Source organism: Musca domestica, unplaced genomic scaffold, assembly GCF_030504385.1.
Source record: "Musca domestica strain aabys unplaced genomic scaffold, Musca_domestica.polishedcontigs.V.1.1 76, whole genome shotgun sequence".
NCBI classification, from domain to species: domain Eukaryota; kingdom Metazoa; phylum Arthropoda; class Insecta; order Diptera; family Muscidae; genus Musca; species Musca domestica.
This window is the reverse complement of record NW_026712396.1, coordinates 539,752-564,997: the sequence shown is the minus strand read 5'-3', so window position 1 is coordinate 564,997 and position 25,246 is coordinate 539,752. Positions and strand designations below refer to the sequence as shown.

At 35.9% G+C, this 25,246-nt stretch overlaps 1 protein-coding gene across 1 annotated transcript in view; it reads right to left on the bottom strand.

Annotated features, from left to right (window-relative positions):
- LOC131806445 (fatty acyl-CoA reductase wat) overlaps positions 1–25,246 on the bottom strand; it is a 205,433-nt gene that overhangs the window by 133,239 nt on the left and 46,948 nt on the right. The window contains exon 2 of the mRNA XM_059130538.1: positions 5,438–5,479. The gene's annotated coding sequence lies outside the window, so the exon portion shown is untranslated. The remainder of the gene's footprint in view (positions 1–5,437; positions 5,480–25,246) is intronic.

Sequence of the window (25,246 nt, the reverse complement as noted above, 5' to 3'; positions counted from 1 at the left end):
ACGTAATTAGCAAAAATTACCATAAAGCCAATATTTATTTCAAAATTTTGCATTTCATTTGTATTGACTGACTTGTATGACGGACGGTTGACGTTGTTGACATTTTCGTTTACGTTGAGGTTGATGTGGTTGGTCACAGGCAGGGGGGAGGGGGGTTTGTTGTCACTCCCTACTCTTTGCCGTTGATGATGGGCTAAGTGTTTATTTCTCGCTTACCTTAATTCAATATTTGTTACCAATATTTTCAGTTTTATGTTGTTGTCTTGTTTTTTTTGTAACCACCAGCACCAATATTAACTATGACCAACAGCCGGATCCCCATTGAGTTTTTTTTTTTGCACTCTGTGGGTGCAAAATTCAATGGCCTCCCTTTTTTCAGCAAATCGTTGCAGTTTTCGCAATTTGTCTGCATTTAAGCGTGTTAGCTTCCTCTACTCGCCAACTCTTCCATCCACCCCCTATCATCATCGTCGGTGGGCCCCATCAGCAGCACCACCATTTTCATTTATTGACCCTCAATACAATGTGGCCAATTGAAATGGTTGTGCTTCGGTAGGCCAATTTGTAACTATGGCTTTGGTTTCATGGTTGGTTACATTTTGGCCATAGGTTTTTTTTTTTGTTTTGTTTTGTTTATCGGCCATGGAAATGCTCTACTATTGAAACGCCCTCTATTAGGCAAATAAAAATACTGATGTTGTTGTAGTTGTTGATGTTTTTGGTCAGTTTTATGATTGGTACTAATACACCATAACGGGGTTTTGTTTATGATGACGATGATGATGATAAGGTAGTGTTGGTAATTGGTATGAAGTAGGGAAGTTTGATGGAGAGAAAATACTCTACTAAAAGAGAGGGAGAAAGAGAGGAGAGAAATGATCTAGATATTTTAGATAACTTCAGATTTACCCGAAACAGGACAATTTATAGATCCTTTTCGAGACACACAAGACTCTTTTGTGTCCTTGTCTACATTTTGAGAACTTCTACAGAGAGAAGACGCATTTAAGGTCTTTTATAGGCAGAAGTCATGTTGAGGACTTCTTGAGACAGATTATCTGTTTGGTGAATTCTTGGCAAAAATCTTTGTGATGTTTTCTTGAGACAGAAGACTCAACAGAGAGAATACCCATTTGAGGTGGTTTTTTTTAGGCAGAAGTCTTGTTTAGGACTTCCCGAGACAGAAGTTCTATTGGTCGTCTTCTCGACAAAAATCTTTTTGAGGTATTCTCGAGACAGAAGACCACTTTAAAAGCCATTAATAGAGAAAGCCGTTTTGATCTCTTGCACAGGGAGACGACTTTTTCCATATCTTCTAAAGGTCTTCTATGGACAGAAGACCTTTCCTGGGTCTCCTGAACCGAAAACAACTTTCCTCAGATCTTCTTTGGACTGCAGACCTTTCCCTGAACACATAAGGTCATCTCTAGGTTTTCTGAAGACAGACAACTTCCTAAGGACCCAACGAAGACAAAAGACCGTTTTTGGCTCGTCTGAAGATAGAAGGGTTTATAGTGGTCTTTTGAAGACAGAGGGTCTTTCTAAGATCTCCTGAAGAGGAATGACCTTTCTAAGGCGTTCTGAAGACTTAAGAGGTAGAGGATCATTCTAAGACCCTCTGAAGACCGAGGTTCTTTCTTATATCCTCTGAAGATACCAGACCACGTCTTTTTAAAATCCTCTGAAGTGAGAAGACTGTTTCTAAGTCGTCTGAATATAGAAGACAGAAGACCTTTGAAGGCAGAAGACCTTTGAAGACAGAAGACCTTTGCAGATCTTCTGAAAAACGGAAGACTTTTTTTCAGATCTTTCTTTACGTCTTCTGAAAAGGAAGACCTTTCTTTGGTTTCCTGAAGACAGAGGACTTTCAAAGTTCCTCTGAAGATAGAACAGCTTTTCTAGGTTTTATTGGTCTTCTGAAGACAGAGTATCTCTCTCTAAGATCTCCTGAGGAGGGAGGACCTTTCTAAGATCGTCCATTTTTAGGTGTTCTGAAGACAGAGGATGATTCCAAGATACTCTAAAGACCAGGATCTTTTTAAGATCCTCTGAAGACAGCAGACCTAGTTCTCTTCCAGGTCTTTCGAAGACATTTCCAGGGTCCTCCAAAGACAGAAGACCTCTTTCAGGCCTTTTGAAGACAGACAGCCGATTCTATGTCTTCTGAATACAACATACCTTTACTTTACCTTCTAGATCTATTGAAGACAGATGGTCCTTTCCAGGAGACTTTTTCAGATCTTCCAAAGACTTAAGACTGTAACCTGGTCTTCTGAAAACAGAAGACCTTTTCTAGGTTTTCTGATACCAGAAGGAGCTCTTTATGATCCACTGAAGACAGAAGATCATCTGAAGATACCAGATATTTTCTGAGTCTTTTGATGATAGAAGATCTTTTCCAGATCTTCTGAAGAAGACATAGAAAAGGGCTATATCTTCTGAAGACAGCACAGGACCTTGTAGGTCTGTTGAAGATAGAAGACTGATTTCAGGTCTTTTAAAATTGTATGAATTTTTTCAGATCTTCTGAAGACAGGAAACGGTCATTTTTAGGTCTTTTAAAAGCAGAAGGCCTTTCCTAGGTCTCCTAAAGACAGTGGATCTTTCTAAAGTTCTCTGAAGACACAAGACCATTTCCAGGTCTTCTGAAGACAGGAGCCTTTTCTTCTAAAAACAGAAGAACTTTTCCAGGTCATCTGAAGAGGGAAAACTTTCTGCAGCGTCGATTACATTTTCCAGGACTTTGGAAGGCAGAAGACCTTTCCTAGGTCTTTGTTGGTGAGAAGATCTTTTCTGGGTCTTCTGAAGGAGTAAGACCTTTTCTTGGTATTTCAAAAGCATAAGACTTTTTCTAGGTCTTCAAAAGTGGGAGGGTCTTTTCTAGGTCTTCTTCTGGAAAGAGAGAAGATCTTGTTATGACGACGTAAGACCTTTTATAGGTCTTCTAAAGGAAAAGAACGGTTTCCGGTTCTTCAGTCGGCAGAAGACCCTTGCCATGTCTTCAGAAGAAGAAAGACCTCCTTCAAGTCTTCTCAGAGACAAAAAGGGTTTTCTATTAACAAAATATTTTTCGCAGGCACTCAGAAGACAGTAGTACATTTTCCATATTTTCTGAAGACAAAGGACCTTTTCCAGATCTTCAGATCAGCAGAAGATCGAAGGTCTTTTCCTGGTCTTTCGAGACACAACACCTTCCACAAGTCTTCAATGGAAAGAAAATGCTTTTCAGATCTTTTATAGATAGATGACCTTTCACAAGTCTCCTGAAGATGTTGGACCATTTCCACAAAAGTTCTACTATTTCCAAGGGACCCGAATAAGGTCTTCTACAGAAACCCCCGAACAAGTTATTCTGTCTTCAGAAGTCCCCCTTAGGTTTTCTGGGGCAGAAACCTTTTTCAGTTGTGTTTTTCAATAGACCTTTTCCGGGTCCTTTGAAGTAGTCAAGTAGATCTTTTAGTTCTTCTGAAGATAGAACTGGCACATTTTTAGGCCGTTAAGGGTCTCTTAGAAGCAGTTATGATAAAAATAGTTTTAAATTAGCTCATAGCTCTCAACCATATCACCCCTCCGTTTTAAAATAAATCAATATCCTCCAATTCACTATCACCCTCATCCCTTCTCCTTCCACCCTCCCCTTCTCCTACACCACGCACAACATTTAATAATATTTGAATTTGAAAAATGTGTCTACAATGTCACATTGATAGCCAATGATTGATTGATTGATGGCCCGATAAAGAGATAGATAGATAACTGGATTGATTGAATGAATGAGCAAATGAAATTATTTCACAAAAAAGAGCTAAACATCGGAGGAGAAGGAGGAGGAGACAGGGAGAAACTGGAGATTCATTAAAAAACGATAAAATTCTATGGGCAAAATAGTAACGAAAAAAAAACAAAAAAAAACGAAATAAAAATAAATTCAAACAAAGGAAAAAATGTTGTATTAGTGGCATAGAAATTGTCCAGCCATACAAATTGATGAATATCTTTCGGATGTTAAGCTACGAGAGGGAGAATAAAAAAATATAAATAGAAAATAAAAAACACGCTGACAATTTGTTATCCAATTAGAGTTGGTGGCATGGCTACGGGGGGTGAGACGGCGACGAGACGCACTTTTTTTGAGTTCAACTAAATAGATAATCGATTTTTTTTTCGATTTTTATTTGAATTCGATTCAATCAATCATATTTGCTTGTGACAAGTTTGTCTGTTTGTTTGTTCACATTGATACAGCTAGATTTTGTTGTGTCAAAATTAGACCAATTTTGAGTTTATTTTGTATTGAAATGGTATTAGTGTAATGACCTATATATTTTTTGTTGTAAATTTAATTGAAAACCAGTAAAAAAAAGTCTTAAAGTCGGGCAGGGCCGACTTAATGATACCCTACACCACTTTGCTAATTTAGTAGAGCTCCGCATAACAATTAAACGTTTTTTTGGGAAAATTTAATCATACACCCTATGATTATAATTATTATTTAAAGTTCAAAGGAGTAAATATGCCGAAGCCTTTGTATCTTTTAAATTCGGACTTGTTTTGCCCATTTGGAGCACAATTAATTTGAAATCGGAATCGATCTCGATAAAATTTGGCAAAGATATTTCTGAGCTGTATTTGATATATTTCCCTGAATATCGTTCTTACGGAGTGCATATTACGGCTGTGGGTAACAAATATGACAAATCGGATGAACAGTATATATGGGAGCTATAGCTATATCTGAACCGATCTTCACCAAATTTGACATACTAGCTTCTAGACTCAATTCGGTCGCATGTGCCAAATTCCAACCCATTTGGACAAATATTAGGTGCACAATATTTGGTGCACAATAAAAGTAAATCGGATGAAGTCATATATGGGAGATATATCCAAATCCGAACCGATCTCGATAAAATTTAGCAAGTGTATTTCTGAGCTGTATTTGATAAATTTCCACAAATATTGTTGTTACAGAGTGCATATTACGGCTGCGGAGGACAAAAATAACAAATCGGATGAACAATATATATGGGAGCTATAGCTATATCTGAACCGATTTCGATCAAATTTGGCATACTTATTTTCAGGTCCAATCTGATCATACATGCACAATTCCATACCATTCGGGCTAATATTACACGTTTGGTGCAAAATAAAAGGCAAATCGGACGAAGATATATCTCCAATTTCAATAGGGTGCGTCTTTGGGCCAAACATATGATTTGTGCAAAATTTCATCTGGATAGGGCAATAAATGCAAACTGTACTTTGTTTACAAAAATACATGGACAGACGGACGGACAATCGACTCAGAATGTGATTCTATGCAGATCATCAAAAAGAACTATGGGTATATCTCGTTTCCTTTTGCCTGTTATAAACAAATGCACAAAGACATAATATATATAATATGTATATAGAGGTTGGATATTCAAATTACCTTTATTTAATAAATTTCAAGGGCAGTTTTGTTGAATCCAATCTGAAATGAAAATAAACAAAATTTTTTTTTTAATATTTTAATATTAGAAAATTTATATAACGAGTCATGGTTAATGATATTTATGTAAATATATGTGAAAGACTATAAAAAGAAGATTTTCAATAGGTTTCGAAGAGTTTTTTTTTTTTATTCCCAGAAATATAAAAAAGTAGCCACAGGAAGCAGTTCTCCCAAAACCAGGTTTTATGCGTAAGAAGAGAGATAGAGAGAAATAAATGGTTTGCTCTTCCCTGAGTCTGTCAAAAATTATATTTATTTTATTAGACCTAAAAATGGTATGCTTTGTTCAAAAAACTAGAATCGGTGTTTTGTCTTCAGAGGGCCTAGAAAAAGTCTTATGTCTGTAGAAGACCTATGATTAGTTCTTCTGTCTTCAATAGACCAGGAAAAGGCCTTCTCTCTTCAAACGACCTAAAAAACATATCATGTCTTCAGATAACATAGAAATAGTATTTCGTCTCCAGAGGACCTGGGAAATGTATTCTGTTTTTAGAAGACCTGGAGAAGGCCTTCTGTCTTCAGAAGATCTAAAGAAAAGATTTTTATCATCAGAAGTCCTAAAAAAATGTATGGTCTTCAGATACTATCAATTACATTTATTTTATTAGACCTAGAAATGGTATGCTGTCTTTAAAAGATCCAGAATCGGTGTTTTGTCTTCAGAAGGCCTAGAAAAGGTCTTATGTCTGTAGAAAATTTATGATTAGTTCTTCTGTCTTCAATAGACCAGGAAAAGGCCTCCTCTCTTCAAAAGACCTAAAAAAATATATCCTGTCTTCAGAGAACCTAGAAATCGTATTTCGACTTCAGAGGGCCTAGGAAATGTATTCTGTTTTTAGAAGACCTAGAGAAAGCCTTCTGTCTTCAGAAGATCTAAAAAAAAGATTTTTATCATCAGAAGTTCTAGAAAAATGTACGGTCTTCAGATACTATCAATGCTACCATCAACTGTTTTTCCAGCGCTCTCCCTTTAGCAATCTGCACAGGCCGGATTTTCTATAGCCTCAACAATGTGAACTTAGGCTCAAATCCTGAAAATTCAATGCTGCTAATTATTTGTTTTATGTTGTGTAGGATACAAGATCCAAAGGGTTTTTGGAAATCCAAATTGTAAGGAAATTTTAAATGTTGGTATTGGGACCACTGCTAAAGAGCTAGTTCTGAAAATTCGTATTAAAAATACTATATTTGCTATTTTGGGGAAGACTAATATTTGGTATTAGAATCACTTTTGTGCGGTGGGGATGATATTTGGAAGTGGATTTTGAAATACGTACAAAAATGTACGAAGTAGTACTACATTTGGTACTTTGAAAACAGGACTGGGGTTTTTTGATGTTGTGTAGGATAGACGAACTAAGGGGATTTTGGAAAGTCGAACTACAACAAGTTAAAAAGCAGTGAGTCCGACCGGGTCGAACTTTGAATACCCTTCACCATTTGGAACGAATTTGGCAATTTTCAAAAAAACAGTAACATCCGTTAAAAATTCTGTTAAGATCTTAAAACTGTCGAATGTAGCTGTTATATTAGGGTCTATGCGACGACATGAATCTGCGTAGGTAACATTTGTCATAAGCCATAACAATATTCAAATGCGAAACTTAAAAAAAAAATCGGTTATAATGTCGATAAAATCAAAAACACCGAATATCGGCAGGTACCGTTATATGAGGGCTATACGAAGACGTGGACCTATATTATCCATTACGAACTTCAAATATCAAATATATTTCGGTGGAAAATGCCGCTAAAATCGCCAAAATACCGAATATCGAGAGGTACCGTTATATAGGGGCTTTACGAAGAGGTGGACCTGCACAGACAATTTTCTGCCATAGGCTGTAGTATTCATTACGAACTTCAAATACCAAATTTGAAATAATTCCGGTGGAAAATGTCGCTAAAATCAACAAAATACTGAACATCGGGAGGTAACGTAATATAGGGGCTATAGGAAGAAGTGGCCCTGCACAGACAATTTTCTGTCATAGGTTGTAGTATTCATTACGAACTTCAAATACCAAACAATTGAAACAATTCCAGAGAATAATGTAGCTAAAATCATCAAAATACCGAATACCTGGAGGTTCCGTTTTATGTGGGCTATACCAAGACGTGGACCTGCACAGACAATTTTCTGTCGTAAGCTGTAGTATCCATTACGAACTTCAAATATCAAATTTGAAACAATTCTGGTGAAAAATGTCCCTAAAATCATTAAAATACCGAATATCGGGAGGTACCCTTATATGGGGCTATACGAAGGCGTGGACTTGCACAGACAATTTTCTGTCAAAGGCTGTAGTGGAGGATATAAAAATATTGTGATTGGTGTAATTTGAAGACAATCGGACTCCGACATCACATTTTACAAGGGTTATAAGGGTTGCTTATTTCGGATTTTATGATCGTATTTGTTATTCAAAATTTTCGGGGAGGTACCAGAAGAAATGTCCCGATCTCTACCGTACAGATCTTATGTTGATGAAAATATTGCGACGTACCAAGTCTTAATGGAATCGAATGTTACTTTGGCTTTTTATGAGGTTAATGGCTATTTAAAATTTTGACCTCTTGTAAGGGAGGTACCAGAAGGAGTGGATGGATATATTTCATCTTAACACCAGGTCTTGGGTTTATAAAAATATTATTGGGATGTGTGTAATTTGAGGACAATCGAACTCTTACATCACATTTCATAAGAGTTGTAATTATTCAAAATGTTGACCCTTTGTGGAGAAGGTACTTGATGGAGTGCACCGATATTGTCCATTTTCTCACCTGACATAGCACTGATGCAAATATTAGAATTTTCAAAGTTGAAGCAAAATCGGGCTATCCTTTCTCTTTCTGAGCAGTAATTTTTTTTTTTTTTTTTTTTTTTTGAAAATTTCCAGCTATGCCTTTCTCCGAACTCGATCTAATTTGAAAAATATTATTACGATATACCAAGTTTAGACCGAATGGTATACTCCTTTCGAATACTCGAGTTGATATAGTCCAAACCTGGCACGTTGCAATATTTAGATCATATTTATTTAGGTTCGCTACGAAATGGACAATATTGGCTCATTTCTTCGGAACCTGCTACATAGAGGGTCAACAATATGAATTATCATAATAGAAGTCAAAATATATTTAAATATTCAAATATTGGTTGAGGGTATGCAGCTGTCGGCAACATCGATTGATACTTTTTAACTTGTTTCAATTTAATAATTTAAAAATATTTCCGATTCTAGAGCGTCGACTGACGTGTCTGAATTTTGATTAAATAATTTTTACTAATTTTAGAATTGTCACATGATCAAGTGTTGCAAATAAAATAATTAATAATTTATTTATTTTTTTTAATTCCGAACAACAGTTATCATTTATAAGTACCTGATTTGCGCTTCTATATTTATAGTAGAACGTTAATACGTCAGTGGGATTTGAAAAAGGTGCCGTTAAAATAAAAATAGTCCAACGCAAAATTTATCCGAAAAACGTTAATTCTTTGAGATCAGTTATTCAGCGTTGGTGAGAAGCGTAACGAGTTCTAATTAATACCTAATTTATGATGTTCGATTTATTTCAGAACTTTCACAAAAATAATTTTAGATAAATACTGTTACAAATACTGTTTCAATACAAAATATTTATTTAATTTATTAAGTTCTAATATATTTTTAAGTTTAGCCATCACCATCAACAATTTATAATCAGTACCTGTTTTCAAAAAAAAAAAAAAAATTAACCAACCAACCAATCAAGGTCTCCATTGCGCAAACTCAACGTCCTCCTCCCTGACCAACTAAACGACATTCGCCAAACAAATGCCAAGTGGTGGCCAAAAAATCCGCTAAAAATTGAAAAAATGGAAAAATATTTTGCCAAAAAAAACCAAACAAATCAAGTTTTGTTTTTTTCTTCGTTGGCCACGATCCACAGGCCACTCCGATGCGTTCCTCTTGGCAGAAATACAGAAATTTAGCAACGTTTTTATAAACATTTAACCAAAACAAGTTAACCAGAACAATTACAGCCTGAATGGAAGTGGAATGGCGTCCGATGGAGAAGATATACAGGCAAAGGTGGTTATGAGGAACTTACGTTTTTTACACCCTCCACCATAGTTTGGAGGGTATATTAAGTTTGTCATTCCGTTAGTAACACCTCGACATTATACATTTTAAACCCCACAAAGTATATATATTCCTGATCAGCATGAAATCCCATATCGATTTAGCGATGTGTGTCTGTAAAAATCACTCCAGCTTCCGAACGAAATGGTTCGAAAAGTAAAGAAGCGACTTGATCGAAACCCGCGTTGCAGTTGCTGAAAAATGGCTCGTGAGCTGAACTTATCGCAATATTCCATTTGGCAAATATTGAAAAATTATCTCGGGGTAAATCCATTGAAATTCGGAAATGTCCAAGAACTTACACCTCAACAGAAAGAACAGAAAATAAACTCAAAAGAGGTAAAGAGTTGCTTCGCTTGGCCGAAAGTTGTGAACTGACGAATTTCGGTTTCTGCGATGAGAAAACATTCGTTGTCCAGCAGTTTGTAACCAAACAAAATGATCCTCTTTACTTGCCAAAGAGGTCAGCTGAAAATATGCACCTTCGGTTGGCCACCAGAACTCAAGTGCCGGCTATGGTGATGGTGTGGGCCGCCATAACAGCCGGTGGTCGATGGATGGGGGCATCATAATAAATGCCGAATATTATTGCGAAAATATTCTGGAGGGTGTATTAAAGCCTTGGGCACTTAAACATTTTGGTCGCAGACCTTGGACATTACATCAGGACTCAGCACCATCACAGTCAGCATGCGCCACCCTCGAGGTTCCTCGCTTTATTTCCAGCGCACAATAGCCACCAAAATCTCCGAATACCAAACCTTTGGCCTATTGTGTCTGGAGTATTTTGGAAAGCAAGGTTGGCACTAAAAACTACCAAAGTGTGGGTCACCACAAGCAAGAGCTTCGCCGGGAATGGGCCAAAATGCCGCAGAGCAACATTCGGGCAGCGTGTGATGGTGTCATTTGGCCATGGTGATGGTCTGGGCCGCCATAACAGCCGATTGTCGCTCTCCGCTCGTATTAATCGACCGTGACTTTAGAGCAAATACAGAATATTATGGCGAAAATAATCTGGAGGGTGTATTAAAGCCTTGGGCACGCAAATATTTTGGCTGCAGACCTTAGACATTCCAACAGGACTCAGCACGCCCCACCCAAGAGTGATTTAAAAATGAAGTTCCTCGCTTCACCGGAAATGTTTTAAATTTGGTATTTGAAGTTCGTAATGGATACTACAGGCTATGACAGAAAATTGTCTGTGCAGGTTTATGTCTTCGTATAGCCCAATGTATCGGAACCACCCGATATTCTACATTTTGATTATTTTAGCGACATTATTAACCGGAATTGTTTCAAATTTGGTATTTGAAGGTCGTCATGGATACTACAGGCTGTGACAGAAAATTGTCTATGCAGGTCTACGTCTTCGTATAGCCCCCACATATCGGAACCACCCGATATTCTGCATTTTGATTATTTTAGCGACAGTATCCACCGGAAATGTTTCAAATTTTGGTATTTGAAGTTCGTATTGGATACTACATCCTATGATAGAAAATTGTCCGTGCAGGTCCATGCTTTGGTATAACCTCCACATAACGGCACCTTCCAATATTCGGAAGGTGATTTAAGCGACATTATTTCACCGCAAATGTTTCAAATTTGGTATTTGAAGTTCGTCATGGATACTACAGCCTAAGACCGAAAATTGTCTGTTCAAGTCCACATCTTCGTATAGCCCCCATATAACATTGGCTCCCGATATTCGGTATGTTGGTGATTTTTGCGACATTTTTCACTGGAATTGTTTCAAATTTAATATTTGAAGTTCGTAATGGATTCTACAGCCTATGAAAGAAAGTTGTCTGAGCAGGTCCAGGTTTTGGTATAGCTTATGACAAAAGTTGCTTATGCAGGTCCACGTCGTCGTATAGACCCTAATGTAACGGCTACATTCGGTATTTTTAAGATTTTAACAGAATTTTTAACGGATTTTATTCATTTATCTTTTTTTTTGTTTTTGAAATTGCCAAATTTGTTCTAAATGGTGGAGGGTATTCAATGTTCGGCCTGGCAGAACTTACAGCTTTTTAATTTTTGCTTTAACATTTAAACAATACCAGTTAAAAAGAACAATTACAGCCTGAATAGAAGTGGAATTGAATCCAGTGGAGAAGATATACAGGCAATGATAGTTATAAGGAACTTACGTTTTCCAATTCCTTATATTCAATATTTCTACACATCTGTAACAAGGTGCATGGGAGAACCACAGGTTGGTATCCTTCAAATTTCCGAATCGCAGCAGTTCCTTATAACCGCCTGCCACTGTATGCAATCTGAGACACCGAAACATGCTCACAGGCCGCCAGTCTATCATCACACATTGACCTTGTCTTTCGGTTTTGTATCGATGAGAATAAAACAACAACAAAAATTACAACAATGACAACAACCACAACAACAACGATGCAGCTCGTTACTGCATTGCACTTCTGCAGTGGTTTTCCTTGTAATTATTTTGACTTTATTGCATTACAATTTGTGACCTACCAAGCCGCTTCTCTCTCTCTCTCCCCTCCTCCTCATCACCCTCCTCTCCCTCTTCTCATTAACAGCCAAGCATTCATACTAGCAGTTGTTGTTGTTATTGTTGTAACTATGTAGTCAATCCGGCTAGTTAGCTGGTAGATTTTGTTTTATTAGTTAGCATAAGTCGGACTGACTGCCTGCCTATCTGTGATTGGGGTAGTAATTTGAACTGTACAAACAAGTACGGGTCGTGTTTTAGCCAAGTTAGTCAGTCAGTGAATCGGCCGATTGATCTATAGTTTAGCTTGGCAGAGGCAAACACATACGTGCGTGTCGGTGTGTGGCATATTTGTTGTACTGCAGCCACATCAATGTCATCGACGAATTGTTGCAAAACATTTTCAGCGATTTAGAGGCAGAAATCCGGTAGCATTTGACGGCGGCTGTCTTCCCCTGCACCGCTTGTCTGTTCCGATTAAGTGCTGGGAATTTTAGCAGAATACTTGGAGGGGGTTTTGAAATCATTTTAAAACAAAGAAGAAGCATTCTCAGTAAAAGGAAATCGTGAGCTTTTGAGGTGTCAAAAAAGAAAAAAAGTTAAAAAGTATCAGTCGACTTTGCGGACAGATGTATACCCTCAGTCAATGTTGGATAATTTAAATAAATTTTGAGATCTGCTATGATTATTCGAATTGTTGAGGAGTAGCTTCCAAAGGAATAGACCGAAATTGTTCATTTCGTATCGGACCTATATATATAATACAAATATTGCAACATGCCAGATTTGCCAGATTTTGGCCGTATCAAATGATATACACCCTCTGTAGCCATATGGCTGAGTGTATACAAAAGAACACGCTGTTATACCCTCAGCCATATGGCTAGAGAGGGTATATATCATTTGATACGGCCAAAACGTACCTCATCTGTCTGTCTGCCTGGATGGCTTTTGCGCTCGATAACTCTCGAAGGGAGTATCAAATTTGCTCCAAACTTGAAACATCGTAATGTTATTGTCAAATTCAGTTCGAGTTAGTAGATGGGCAATATCGGTCCACTCCTTCTGGTACCTTCCCCACAAAAGGTCGAAATTTTCAAGGAAAATATTTTACTTCACAGAAAGGATAGGATAATCCGATGTTGCTCCAACGTTGTAAATCCTATTGTTTGTACCAGTCCTAGGTCAGGTGCGAAAATGGACAATATCGGCCCACTCCATCAAATACCTCCCCAATATCAAGATTTCGAATAATTATAACTCTAATAAAATTTGCAAAAAAGCATCCGATTCACTTTAAATTTCACAAATCACAATATTTTTATTAACCCACGATCTGGTGTGAGGATGGGAAATATCGGTCCACTCCTTCTGGTATCTCCCCCACAATTGGGTCCAAAAATTGAATTGCCCTGAAGCTCATAGAACGTGAAATTAATAACCGATTCCATTCAGACGTGACACATCTCAATATTTCCATTAACACAAGAAATCGGATCATTCCTTCTGGTACCTCCCTCACAAAGTGTCAAAGGTGTGGAATAACTAAAACAATTATAAAATCTGAAATAAGCATCCGGTTCTCTTCATATTTCACACATCCAGGTTTCATTTATTATCCGATTGAGATGAAAGAAGAAGAAAGATATTTGGTACCAGATATCAGATACAGACCAGAAATACCTCGAGATCGGATCAGATTTGGATATAGCTTCCAAATATATGTTTATCCAATATCAAGTTTTTTCTTCACCAAATGGCTAATATCAGCCCAAATGGAGTGAATAATAGCACTTTGGTACCAGATATCAGATACAGCTCAGAAATAAGTATCCAAAATTTTTTCAAGATCGGTTCAGATTTGGATATAGCTCCCATATATATATTTATCCGATTTTAGGATTAATGTGCACCGAATGTCTAATATCAGCCCAAATGGACTGAATTTTTCCACTTCTTACGGAATTCAGCCCAAAAGCAAGCACTTCAAGTTTTTGGTGAAAATCGGTTCAGATATTGTTATATCTTCCATATATATGTTACATCCGATTTGGGGTTAAAGTCTCATGTGTACTCCACAACAATGATATTTGATTTTACCAGATATCAGATACTGCTCGAAAATAATTTTGCCAAATTATATGGAGATCGATTCAGATTTGTACGTACCTTCGATATACATATTAATCCGATTTTACGGTTATTGTCCGCAATACATGTAATATCAGCCAAAATTGGATAGATTTTAACGAAATTTTTCCATTTGGCGAAACTCGGTCCGGTATGTCTCATGCTCCAATAAAAAGTTTTTAATATAATCCTTATCGAAGTCATATCGTGCACTATACTGGAACGGGTTATTTGGTACTAGAGGTACAAAAGCCTCTGTCGAATTTGTTGAAAATCGATTCAGAGTTGGATATAGTTCCCAAATTGTGACTACTCTAGAGTCATGATCTGCATTCAAATAAGGTTCGTAGTTGGTATCATCTACTTCACATAAATTCCCAATTTGAATTTTTTTTTTTGTTTTGTTTGGGACGAATAGTGATGGAGGGTATCATATAGTCAGCTCCGCCCGACTTTGACCTTTCCTTACTGGTTTTATCAGCATTAGAGGGTCGACTATATCTGGCAACTCACGCATATTTCAACATTTTCTAAAAATGAAGAAAGTAGTCGATATAGTCCAAACCTAGCACGTCGAAATATTTGTGTCATACTCATTTAGGTCCGATACGAAATGGACAATATTGGCTCATTCCTTCGGAACCGATTCCATAGAGGGTCAATAATTTGAATAATCACAACAGAAGTCAAAATATATTTAAATAATCGAACATTGGCTGAGGGTATGCAGCTGTCGGCAATGCCGATTTATAAAAATCCACTTTTATTGGCTATTTGGTCCTAAAAATTTTCTTAAAAAAGGTTTTAAAGATCACTTCCTTCAAAAAATATTTTTTTTAATTCCCATTTTCTGACCTATTAATTTTTTGAGAATATTCCTTAAAAAATTTTAACAAAAATCCACGTCTCAAAAATCCACGTTTATTAGCATAAAAAAATCTTAAAACATTCACTCCAAAAGAATAATTTAAATAAATTTACAGTTGATTTAAAAAAATCGTAAAAATGCACCACTGGTCTTTCAAGAATTTTCTTCAAAAAAAAAAAAAAAACTCTCTCAGAAATTATTCCTAAAAAATCGCCTTTGATGGTCTTTAAAAATAATTATTCCAAGAAAATCACGATTTTTTATTTTTATTATCCCTCAAAAGATGTGCCTCGAAATACAAAAATTATTACTATTAAATAAATAATTCTTGGTCCTTAAAATTGATCTTAGAAATTCGATGAAAATACATCCATCAGCTAAATCCACGCTTACACCTCCATTGATATTTAACAAAAATATTCTGAAAAATCCACAATTACAGAATTGATACTCATTCAAATGTTACCTATTCGCCTCTCTTTACTTGAAGGTCTTTTTTAATTTCAAGTTCAAAATATGACAAATGTCATTCGATGATCATTGAATTATTTGTTCTAAGGTTGGAATAATTATTTGATCGGTTTTTTTTTCTCTCACAGCAAAAATTAAAACAATTATAAATTCTTGGTTTTTATTTTACACGAAATTTGAATTGAATAATTTTCAATACAAAAATTAGCTTCGGGTGGTGGCAGCTGGTCGCCTTGCAATTTTCATTATTGCAACAAAATATTAAGAAAAACTTGAAAATCGTAGGAAATTTTTATTAAAACTGGCATTAACCCCTTTTTCTCCCCTCTCCAAAAAAACACATCAACAAGAATCTGCAAAATTTTCGCAACAGCAATGGAATTGAAGAAAAATCCAATGAATTAAAACCAGCTTTGACCTTAACACAATGAGAGAGCGACTGTGTGTGTATGTCTTTCGGAATGAATGTTGATTGTGATAATTCGATTTCTCTCTCACAACAATTGTTTTTTATTTAAGAATGCACGTGTGCATGTATTTGTTTGTAAATATTATGTTTTGTTTTTAATTTGGTATCTTAGAGAAAAAAATCAACAAAAATTCTATTACAAAATAACAACTCTACAACGGATTGAGCAACAGGCTGACTGGTGGCAAAATTTTAATTACCCGTAACTGGTCGAGTGTTACAACTTTGCACAAATATTTTGTCCGCCAGCCAGCCAGCTACTCCATACATCGCCAGCTACGGTACTGCGTTTTAATGAGCGATTAATGGCTTTTGTTTAGTTAACAAAATTGTGTAGTTTTTAGCAAGTCGCTGTAAAAAATAAATATTTGTTTCCTAAATAATCGTTGTGGCGGTAATGTAAAAAAAATGAAAAACAGAAAAAACTTACATTTATTTATTGTAAACAAATAGAAATGTTATTCAATATTATAATGTAAGCGGTTAAAAACAAAATTGAGAGTCATCTCCGCAATCATTACTAATGCACAGAGTGATTTTTTTAATTATTTCTAATTACATAATTTCAGAGAGTTCTGTAAACACAAAAACCACATTATCAAATTATATTAGTCCTGGAAACAATATCCTTAAAAAATATACGAGGATTACCCTTTTGGTCCTTAAAAATTATTCTTCAAAAATACACCTGGTCCTTAAAAAAATCCAAAAAATCAATTCGAGTATTCCAAAAATCACCTTTATTGTCCTGTCGGTTTATTCTTGAAAAAATATTTTTTAAAAAGTAAAGTTTATTCTCTTGTTATTCTTTAAAACATATTTTAAAAAAATCGATTTGAAAATTCGAAAATTACCACTATTGCCCTGTGGATCGATCCTTGAAAAAATATTCTTTAAAAAACCTTGTTTGTGGATTTATTTGTCTATCGATCCTTGAAAAAAAAACTATTTCTATAAGTCCTTAGAAATCCAAATTCATTGGCATATCGACCCTTGAAAAAAATTGTTGCATAAAAATTGAGGTCTATTGAGCTATTGATCCTCGTAGCTTTTTTGGAGTTATCCATAAAAGATTCTAAAAACCTATTTGACAATATGTTTAAAAAATCCATGTTCGTCCTTAAACTTATATGTATTTACCATAGAATACCTATGTGTCGTCTGTAGGTCTTCCATCCATAAAAAGACCTTCTTACATCCATATAGAGATTTTCTGGATCTTGAATAGCTCTTTGCTTTCCATACAGAAGCCCTCTGGGTCTAGTCTAAAAACATAGATTTGAATATTCCAAAAATCACTTTTATTGTTCTGTTGGTTGATCCTTAATAAAATATTCTTCTTTAAAAAAATCCACGCTTATTGACATATTTGTTTACTGGCCTATCGATCCTTGAAAATATATTCTATAAAAATCTGGGTTTGTTGATCCTTAAAAATAGTTTTTCAAACAATTTTGATTATAAGTTTGTTGATTCTTGACACAGTATGCTTAAAATCCAGGCTTATCCTTGAACCTTTATGTCTTTACCATAGAATACCTGTAATTCGCCTGTAGGTCATCTATCCATAAAATACCTCTTCTATACATAGAAAAACTCTAGCTTTTCTTTCTATATAGAGCACTTCTGAATCTTGAATAGCTTTTTGCCTTCCATATAGAAGACGTCTGCGTCTTCAACCCATATAGAAGACCTCAGGGTCTATTACCTGTATAGAAGGTCTCTGGGGATTCAATCTATACAGAGGAACCCTGGATCTTCTTTATGTTGGTATCTTAGTCTTCTATAAATTCAAAGGACATCTTTGTCTTCAATTCATACGGAAGACCCCAGGGTCTTCTATCCGTATATAATACACCAGGGTGATCCCTTTGGAATGAAGACCTCTCTCCATATATACTCATACATGGGTTTTCCATCCATGTAGAAGACCTGGGACTTCTATCTATATAGATTACCGCTGGGTCATCCATCTACACAGAAACTTCTGGGTCTTCTATCCATTAAAAATATCTGTGTGTCTTCCACATATATAGAAGACCTCTGCATGTTCTGTCCTTATAGGAGACCTCTGGGTCTTCTTTGTATATTGAAACCTCTATATCAGAGGGCTGCAACGAGTATGCAAAAATTCAAGCATACTCGGTTTCTTACACGATTTTTGTTGATTCAGTCGTTTAGTTTGATCTGAATGAAATGACCGTTTTCGCTTCTGATCGAATCAAACGCTCAGTTTGAATCACTTCACTCACAATCAAACATGAGCGTTCGAGACGGTTTGATGTGTTCAGCAACATGAGTTGATCGAACACATGAATGTAAATGAGCAATCACAACCGTGATTGTCTTCTTTGAATCGAGTTCGCTCAGCGTCATTGTTTATTCAACCATTTAATCAAGTTGGGACAGTTTATTTTGACTTTTTTATATTTGAAATGGAAGAATATTGTGATAGTGCGACCGAAATTGTTGCAAGTAGAAACTACACAGGTGTAGGTAAACGAAAAGGAAGTTTGTGATTTGTGACCAATATTGTAAAATAAAAAAAATATTTAAACATTTTTAGTTTTCTAAATACCAATGATGTGTTTCTTTATTAAAAAATTTAATTTTGTTTTGTTTTTTTTTTTTTTTAAATAAGTTACTGAAGTCTAGCATACAAAAAACCCAAATAAAATGAAAAATTGTATGCTTATTAAATATAATTTGTACCAATTTCTTTAATGGGGACATCTTTTAGTTATGAAATGCTTAGTAAAATTACAATCATGTGTTTTAATCAAATCAAATCACTCACTTAACTAGGATAAATAAAACCGATCAGACTCATCATAGATGATCGACCCGTTATGAACAATTCAACATAAGTTCGTAAACAAAAAACTCATGTGAGCTGTTTGATTGCGATCACAAAACTTCGATCAATACATGTTTGATCACAACTTTTTCGTTTGGCTTGAGTAACTCGAATGAACATGTTGCATCTGACCGACTGATTGAGTTTGATTGTATTTCCACTGTGTGTGATCAAGCCTACTCAATCATACTCATTGCAGCCCTCTGCTCTATATGAATAGGCGTCTTCTATCTATGAAGACCTCTGGATCTCCTATCCATATAGAATACCTCTCGGTCTCCCATCCATATAGAGTATCTCTCGGATTTCTAACCACATTGAAGACCTACGGATCTTCTCTCAACACAGAAGAGCTCTGGGTCTTCTCTCTATACAGAAGACCCCTCTTCTATTTAAATAGAAGTCTTCTATTTATATAAAAGACCTCTGAATCTTCTATTTGAATAGGCTTCTAGGTATTAGAGATCCTTGAGTCTTATTTTCATACAGATGAGCTCTGGGTCGTCTATATTTATAGAAGACCTATGTTTTTTCAATCTGTAAGAATACCTCTAGGCCATCGTTCCATATTGAAGACCCCAGTGTGTTCTAGCCCAATAATAGATAGCAGGGTCTTCTATACCTATATACCTATATAGAAGCCCTGTAGGTCTTCTGTCTATATAGAAAACCTCTTACTTTTCTATCAACGTAGAAGACCTCTGGGTCATCTAGAAGAACTTTGGATCTTTTTATACCCCACACAACACAGTGGCCAGGGTATTATGTCTTTATGCATTTGTTTGTAACATGGAGAAGGAAGCGAGATAGACCCATTGTTACTTTGGAGGATCGTCATGGGATCACTTTCTGAGTCGATTTATACATGTCAGTCCGTCTGTTCGCCGGTCTGTCCATATGTTTTTGTGGACAAAATGCAGTTCGCATTTATTATTCAATTGAGATGACAATATTTGTTTGGCACAAGGACGAACCCTAACGAAATTGTTGAGAATCGGTTCAAATTTAGAGATAGCTCCCATATATATCCAGAACCGATTTCGGGTTAATTGTGTACCACATGGCCAACACCAGTTCAAATGTCCTGATTTTTGGCACTTTCGACGGAATTCAGTCTAGAAGCAAGTACATCAAATTTGGTGAAAATCGGTTGGGATTTATATATAGCTCCCATATCTATCTTTACCCGATTTCAGGTTTATTGGGCTCTAAATGACCCATATCAGCCCAAATGACTTGAATTTTGGCTCTTCCGACGGAATTCATCCTAGAAAGAAGTACATAAAATTTGGTAATAATCGTTTCAGATATATCTATAGCTCCCTATGTCGATTAAGCGATGTCCGTCCGTCTATCCGTCTGTCCGTCTGTGAAAATCAATCTAGCTTCCGAACGGAATAAAGTAGGTTGATAAAATTTTACTCAAGTGTATATTATGTCTGTTGGACTTTTGGTATTGAAAATTGCCCATGTAGGTCCACGTTTTGGTATAGCCCCCAAATATAAAGGTACCTCCCTATTTTCGGTATTTTGATGATTCTAGCGACATTTTTCACCAGAAGTGTTTCAAATTTGGTATTTAAAGTTCGTAATGGATACTACAGCCTATGACAGAAAGTTGTCTGTGCAAGTTCAAGTTTTGGTATGGCCTCCATATTTTGGCACCTTCCGATGTTAGGTATTTTGATGATTTAAACAACATTTTTCATCGGAAGTCTTTCAAAATTGGCATTTAAAGTTCGCAATGGATACTACAGCCTACGACAGAGATCGGTCTGTGCAGGTCCACGTTTTATAACCCCCATGGTACCTCGCTATATTGGGTATTCTGATGATTTTAGCTACATTATAAACAGATTTTTTTTCATGTTTCGCATTTGACAAAATTTTATGACAAAAGTTGCTTATGCAGGTCCACGTCGTCGTATAGACCCTAATATACGGCTACATTCGTTATTTTTAAGATTTTAACAGAATTTTTTAAGGATTTTCTTATTTTGAAAATTGCCAAATTTGTACCAAATGGTGGAGGGTATTCAAAGTTCGGGCCAGCCGAACTTACAGCTGTTATACTTGTTTATTTATTTATTTATTCATTTTTTTTTTTTTTTTTTTTTTTTTTTTTTTTTTTAATTGCCTAAATTGTTCCAAATGGTGGAGGGTATTCAAAATTCGGCCTGGCCGAACTTACTGCTTTTTTACTTGTTATAAATAATTCTTGTCGAAGTCAAATCATGCACTATGCAGCAATGTTATTTGGTACTACAGATACAAAGGCCTCCGAGAAATTTGTTGAAAATCGATTCAGAGTTGGATAGAGATCCCAAAGTCGGGCTACTCTACAGCCTACAGCATAATTGGTATGATCTACTTCACATAAATTCCCAATATGAATTTCTTTGCTTACGTGAGCCCTACTAAATACGCAAAGTGGCCTAGGGTATCATATAGTCGGCCCCGCCCGACTTTGGACCTTCCTTACTGGTTTCCATATAGAAACCTCTGGGTCTTTTGTCAATATAGAACAGTTGTGGTCTTTTGTTCGGTCTCCCTCTTTCTCTTCATTTTCCCCAGAATTTAAATTCAATTCATTTCAATTACAAACAATATTTCAATTTGCCATATTCCCATAATGTGTGTATTTATTTACACACACACATGCACAAACATAGATATCTCCAAAGTATTTATTATCACTCTTATCAATTGATATTTTTAAAAACTAGATAAATATCTAATTAACATAATTTTATAATTGTTGATATACAATATTTCAATTTCAGCACAGAACATTTCGAACAAATACAAAATATCAATTTTCCAAATAACAACAACATGCAAACGAAACGAAGCTTTTAAATATTATTTATTTTTAATTTGATTTGAAAATAAAATATATCGAATATTTATGCAAACTGTAAATTAATTATTGTCTGTAGTTGGCGATGATGATGGCGATGATGATGATGTTGGTGTTGATGTTGATATATTTCCATAGAAATTTTTAGCCATTTTTAAACCCATCTCTCCAACACTTTGTATCGATGATGTGGTCGACATATACCCAGTAAACAATTTTTGCCGAATTCGGTCCGATTTCTGTCAGAATCTCTGAAAAAATGTCCGATTCTGATTCCGAATTCCTTCCGATTTCGGTACGAAAGTTGTATGGACGTGGTCACCGAATTCGGATAGATTTTCTGAAAAAAATCTGAAAAAATATTAGATTTTCTGGACGAATTCGGTCCGAATTCGGTGAAAATTCTTGAAAAAATAGGAGAAAAAATTAGATTTTCGGAAAAGATTCGGAGGACAACTCCGAATTTCTGAAAGAAATCGGGCAGAATTCGTCTGGAAATTCGGCGGAATATTCAGATTTTCTAAAAGAAATCGGTCAGAATTCGAAAGAAAATTCGGAATAAAATTCAGATTTTCTGAAAAAAAAACGCTCAGAATTCGGGAGAAAGTTCCGATTTTCTGAAAGAAATCGTTCAGAATTCGGAAGAAATATCGAAAAAATCGTCACACCACTTAAAAATGAAAAAAAAAACACATATTTATTTAAAAAACAAGTAAAAAAACATTAAGTTCGGCCGGGCCAAACTTTTAATACCCTCCACCTTAGGGTAAAAGAAACATTAGAAGAAATGTGGCAAAAACCATTAAAATGCCGATTATGGGGAGGTACCGTTATATGGGGGCTATACCAAAACGTGGACCTATAATTACAATGTTTCGCCACCGGAGCTGGAACCCATTATGACCAACAAATACCGATTTTCAGACAAATCCGTGAAAAAATGTGGTAAAAAAAACTAAAATACTAAATATCGGGAAGTACCTTTATATGGGGGCTATACCACAACGTGGACCTATACATGCAATGTTTTGCCACACGCTCAGGGACCCGCTATGACCTACAAATACCAACTTTAAGACAAATCCGTGAAAAAATGTGGCATAAATCATCAAAATACCGAATATCGGGAGGTACCGTTATATGGGGACTATACCAGAACGTGGACCGATATATCTCATTTTCAATACCAACCATCCTAGACACAATGCAAATAGCTCTGCTAAATTTTGGAGCTCTACGTCAAATAATGTGGGCTGTATCGTGATTTCAACAGACAGACAGACGGACAGACAGACAGACAGACGGACAGACAGACAGACGGACATCGTTAAATCGACTTAGAATTTTATGCTGATTATGAATATATATACTTTATGGGGTCTAAAACGAATATTTAGGGATGTTACAAACGGAATGACAAAGTTAATATACCCTCCTTTCCAAGGTGGAGGGTATAACAAACAATTTATTTCGGGTTTCGTAAAAATGTAGTTTAAATATTACATCTATAATACATTTACATTATAAATATTATTTTTATTAGGAACATAACATACAGTAATTCAACTATACCGAAGCACGTTTCTGTTTCAACTGCTAAACAAGAACTAAAAATAAAAAGCAGTGCACACAGAAAACCGGTATGTAGTTGTTTTTGCAATTTTTTTCCATCATATTTTTTTGGGAACGAAAGAGAAAGAGGCTGATTCACAACAACAACAAAACGCACATTTTTACAATGGAAAATCTAACAGTTCACAATAACAATTAGCATTTTTGATTTGCGCTTTGTTGTTGTTGAGATCTTGAAATGAATGATCACAACAACAACTACTATGGGAGAGAATGTGTCAAACCACCACCATCCGTTTACATGTGGGAGAGAATATGCCAGAGCAATAGACTATCTACTCTCTCCGTTTGTACATTTTTCGAGTTTTTTTTCGCTTAAAAACACAGGAAAATGTGCAGAAATTCTAAAAAAAAAACGTTTAGAAAATCGGACCAATTTCTATCAGAAATTTCTGAAAAAAACGTCAGAAATTTCGGAAAAAAATCTAAAATCAGAGCAGTCGGAAAAAATTGTTTACTGGGTATTTATGTGTTTGTGTGTGTGTGAGGGAGAGTGGCTGTCTTTCTATTCGTCTGTACGTTGATATGCATCAAATTCCGGTAACTATTTACATATTTATTTACGATTGATGTTGCTAATTCAATTTTAATTTATTACTTACGATGCTATATAGAAATCGTACACTCGAAGAAAAATGGGAGTTGCATGAGGAATTTGATTGATTTTTGGAATGTATAATAGGACATAACAGCACAGTCGAATTTATTAAGGAATTCCTTCTTAAAGTCTAATATTCGTCAGGGACTTTGTGTGCTGATATAATAGCCGCTAGTAAAAATCGATTGTGGCATCAGAATAAATGCCGAATATTATCGCGAAAATATTCTGGAGGGTGTAATGGGCACGCAAACATTTTGGCCGCAAACCTTGGACATTGCACTCAGCACGCGCCACCCAACAATGCTTACAAAATCAGGTTCCTCGCTTCATTTCCAGCGCACAATGGCCACCAAAATCTCCGAATACCAATCCATTGGAATATTCTGTCTGGAGTATTTTGGAAAGCAAGGTTGACATAAAAGAATACCAAAATGTCGATCACCTCAAGCTTGCGCTTCGCCGGGAATGAGCCAAAATACCGCAGAGCAACATTCGGGCAGCGTGTGATGGTTTCATTGGCCGTTTGAAGGCCATAATTCGTGCCACAGCTGACCAATTCGAACAAATCTAAACTTATTCTAAAACTTGATGCTATTTCCGACATTTGGACTTATATATTCCATCTTCACAGCAGTTCTTGTAATAGTACAAAAAAAATGATGTGTAAAATATGAAGAGCACCGGATGCTTATTTCGGATTTTATGATCTTTTTTTTCTGAATTTTGACCCTTTGTGGGGGAGGTACTAGAAGGAATGGTCGATCTCTACCATATTTATAACAGGTCTTGTTTTGATAGAAACATTAATAAGTGCCAAGTCTGAGTGGAATCGGATGTTAATTTCGCGTTTTATGAGCTTCATGGTTATTCAAAATGGTGACCCTTTGTGGGGAGGTACTAGAAGGAGTGGACGGGTATATTCCATCTTCACACCAGACTTTGGGTTCATGAAAATATTGTAATGTGTAAAATATGAAGAGAACTGGATGTTTATTTCGGATTTTATTATCGTTTTGGTTATTTAAAACTTTCACCTTCTATGGGGGAGGTATCAGAAGGAGTGGTCCCATCTCGACCATCTTTATGAGAGATCTTGTTTTGATAGAAATATTGAGTTTTGCAAATCTAAATGGAATCGGATGTTAATTTCTCGTTTTATGAGCTTCACGGTTATTCTAAATGTTGACCCTTTGTGGGGGAGCTACCAGAGGGAAGGGACCAATATATTCCATATTCGCAGCAGATCTTGTACTAG